The sequence below is a fragment of the Aedes albopictus genome, chromosome 3 (genome assembly GCF_035046485.1).
Source record: "Aedes albopictus strain Foshan chromosome 3, AalbF5, whole genome shotgun sequence".
In the NCBI taxonomy this organism is placed as follows: domain Eukaryota; kingdom Metazoa; phylum Arthropoda; class Insecta; order Diptera; family Culicidae; genus Aedes; species Aedes albopictus.
The window spans coordinates 344,008,684-344,012,972 of NC_085138.1; the positions used below are offsets into that span (position 1 = coordinate 344,008,684).

General features: G+C 38.7%; 1 long non-coding RNA gene across 1 annotated transcript; it reads left to right on the top strand.

The window, feature by feature from the left end:
• Positions 1–3,467, top strand: LOC115262622 (uncharacterized). The gene is made up of 2 exons (XR_003895366.2): positions 1–277; positions 470–3,467. It is a non-coding gene; the product is annotated as an uncharacterized LOC115262622 (long non-coding RNA).
• Positions 3,468–4,289: the final 822 nt, after the last annotated feature.

A 4,289-nucleotide genomic window follows, 5' to 3' on the forward strand; every position in this document is an offset into this window, starting at 1 on the left:
GACAGAAATGCTGACATAGATTATATATATTTGAACGCTAAGTAGAATTTGACGAAACAAAAAAAAATCCACAATCCCGAACATACAACAAAAGGAACAATTCAAAATAACAATGAAAAAGTGAATATAACTAGCATTATCTTCTACTACTACCTACCTTAAACCAATAAACACACACACAAAGGAAAAAGAAAACATTGTAGCACTACAACTACTATTAGGGAAATCTCTCTGAAAAGTGTCAACCAAAAACAAACCATACAAACAAAGAACAAATGTGCTCATTCTGCGAATGGAGTGACGTGAGAAAAGTCGGAGTCGTATATCGAGATGAGGAATCCACTCTCGAATGAAGTGACTCGCCGTGTAAATCAAATGGAGAGTCACCTCATTCGAGTCGAGATTTCTCACCTCGATATACGACTCCGACTTTTCTCACGTCACTCCATTCGCAGAATGAGCACAAAAGAAGGATTGCGGCAATGTGATGAACGCAGCGCTTGAAGTGGACCATTGCTTGATGAAAGCCGCCAATTCCCTTTAGCTATCACTATCACAAATACACACACATGCACTCTGTAATAGTAGCTATAAACCGTGAATTGCGCAGCGTACTAGACTGAAAAGAAAAAAAAACTAACTGAATGACGCATGGTAGGAGTAGTACTAGTTGCTTGAAGTTTGACGCAGATTTTTGTTTAGTTTGCCTATTATTTTTTCTAAATTTTGTGAAACGGTGATGTACTAGAAGATGAATGACAGGAATGCTGTAATATAATTGTGTACCAAATATGGATTCCGAGAGTTGTACCAGAATATGGATTGATACGAGCTGCTTATATGACGAAGTGAAGTACTAGATCGATGCGAGTGGAAGTGGAAGCTCGTCTCAGTCGATTTGTCTGTGTGCTCATTCTGCGAAAGGAGTGACGTGACAAAAGTCAGAGTCGTACAACGAGGTGAGAAATCTTGACTCGAATCAGGGGACTTTCCATTAGATTTACAGGACGAATCACTTCATTCGTTTTGAGGTTTCGCACCTCGACTCTGACTTTTCTCACGTCGTTCTTTACAGAATGAGCACAAACTACTCTTCATGAGATCGAAGTTGTGTTCATTCTGCGAAAGGAGTGACGTGACAAAAGTCGGAGTCGTATATCGAGGCGAGAAATCCCGACTCGAATGAAGTTACTCACCGGGTAAATCAAATGGAGAGTCACTTCATTCCAGTCGAGATTTCTCAGTTCGATATGCGAGTCGAGCTCCGTCGCGTCACTCCATCCGCAGAATGAGCACATCTGGTATATTAAAATTGTGAGTTATTCGAGCAGTATGTATTGCTAATTGTACTCATTCTGCGAATGGAGTGACGTGACAAAAGTCAAAATCGTATTTCGAATGGAATCAAATGGAGAATCACTACATTCGAATCGATGTTTGTCATCTCGATAAACGACTCCGATTTTTGTCTCGCCACTCCATTCGCAGAATCAGCACAAATTATTCTTCATGAGATCGAAATTGTGCTCATTTCTGCAAACAGAGTGACGTGAAAAAAGTCGGAGTGACTCTCCAATGGAATTACATGGCGAGTCACTTCATTCGAGTCACCTCGAAATACGATTCTGACTTTTGTTGCGTCACTCTATTCGCAAAATGAGCACAAATCAAATGTTAGAAAACCGCTCATTTTCTCTAAATCAATCTAGTACTAGTATCTGTAGATTATGTTCTAGTACATTATCGAAATAAAAAATACTTCAAAAACGAATCGCTATTTCTTAACAAACAAACAAAATAAAAATAGTCAATGATTCCAAATTTCCGATTTCCTTTGCATCTAGAAAAGTGTTAAAAAGATTCAAAAAATACAAACATTGTTTTTGTTATATTTGGTGTGCCTTACGAAAAAAAAGCAGTAATAGATTACAATTGTTTCCATTCTCACATACTTGTTCAACTCATCACAACCAAAAATAAAATAAAGAAGATTACAAAAAAAATATGAGAGAGTAAACACCGACTACATAAAGCAAACAAAAAACAGGAACAACAAAGAGAACTTCTGTTTGTGATCGAAAAAAATAATTAACCCAACAAAAAAAAACAACTAAAAGAAAAAATGATTGCCTTGCGAAAAATAACACAACAAAGAAGAAAGAAGAGGACGACGACGCGAAAAGAAATGCAAACACAAACATACAAGAACATAAAAAAGAGAAAAATACCCACACAAACACACATATATTTAAACAGAGTAATCAAAAAATAAGAAGAAAGTTGTACATAAAGACAAACTAAAAATAAACAAACAGAGAAGGTCATGGGAAACATAAATCTAAATTAAACAAAAAAAATCAACTTTTAGTTCGAAAAGGTCACCCGAGATGGCGTCGCGTTAGCAATATTTACAATGAGTTCCTTCCCCCATTCTCTTCCTGCTCTGGGGAGGAACTCAGGGACCAACACAATTGGCGAACTAAATGGTTAACACCGCCCCCGCTTTTGCTGCGAGAATTTAGCGTTGAAAAAGTGATTTATTTGGAGCTGGCTCCGCTGTTTTTATCCTAACAAAAAAAAAATGCAATTTTAACACATTAAGAACCCCTAAACTGTTGACATTCGCTTTTCAGTTTTTGAACGCGTCTCGGGTGCGACCTGCTCGGATTGAAACGAAATTCAAAACATAAAATTCCATACCCATGCGGAAAAAAATGACAGAAGTGTACTTGATGCGATCGCGATCACACACCGATCGTAAAATGGAGTTAAAACCCGGATAGATTCGGCTATATTTTGGAAAAACAAGTGTGGATCCGGAAATTTTAGGCTAGAGTTCCTAAAGCGCGGAAAGTTTTTAGTCGACGATCTCGTTGTTTCGTCAGCAAATGTCAAAATAAGGTTGTGTTTATTTTCCGAACTGAGCTAAACAAAACAATAGTGAAAGAAAAAAACTGTCGTCAGTGACACTCGTTTTGCCACGTGCATTTAGGCGCCGAGGCGGTTTTATTGAGCGTCACTTTTTAGGTAAACGGATTTTTTAGAACCGCAATTGTTTCAGTGTTTTGTTTTTCTCGACAAGTCGACCGAAACACAGCAAAGAAAAAAAAAACTCAAACAAAGTAAAGAGAGTGAGATTTTTAGGAAATGCCCGACTCCCCGACATCGGAAGTAGCGAAATTACCAGTAGATTTCCGGCGAATCTAGGAGGAAAAATCAAATATGAAACCATCAAAATCAACCAAAAAGAGAGAATCAAATTGGAACAGTGAAGAAAAGTGGAAAGAACTCAAAATCAGAAGAAAATCGGAAACGAAAGAGGAAAAAACGAGAAATCACACACACACATACGCAGACACATGCATATTTATAAATATATGTTTGTTAAGAATTTTTTCACTGTACATATGTTTATATCGATTGATTATTAATTAATGATTAATTACCGACAGGAAACGAAACAAAAACACTTGATATGAAATACCCAGACATCTGAACACAGCTGAAAACTGTGGTGCCCGGAGTTATCCGGTATCCATATACTAAATGATCTAAAAAAAGCAAGAAAAGTAACATAAAATCAAATAACCTAACACATTCACGCGAAGAGGAGCTGCGTCCAATCGCGCAGAAGGCTCTGTGACCAGTTGTAGACGATGAAGAGAGAAAAAAACGAGAGAGAAATCGAAAGATTGCATTAACAAACGAAAACAAAAAACAAAACAAACGAAGATGGAAAACAAGCAGTAAAACTTGAAAACCCTCGAGAAAACTTGGTGACGACTCTGCAATGAATTAAACTGACACTCGCGACGGAAACGGAACACGGTTTGCGCGGGCGTGCACGATCCGAAATTTTACCAGAGGGGTGAATGAAGGCGCTTCCGCGTGCGTGCGTGCGAGTGTGTTCAATCAATGTGGCGACCGTAACACAGGTGGTTTGAAAGGTGGTCGGCGTATTTCAGGCTTCGGCGGCATTTAACAACCGGAATGGTGGGATAAACACGCGAGCACGCCATTTTGTTGATTGTTCCTAATAATAGGATGGCTCGCGTGCGTTTCCAAGGTTACAACAATATGGCGACTCTCCAAACTGTTCAAAAACAACATGGCGACCGTGGCCCGCGTTTGACAGCCCGTCAGAAGTTTTGGTGCGAAACGTGCAATATCGGCGAACGAGCTTCTGAATTAACAGTAAATAGATTTGCAATAACCGGGGGATTAAAGCGGGGACTGACAAAGTAAAAAAAAAACAATCATAATTGTTCAACAAGTGTGCCAAGAGAAAC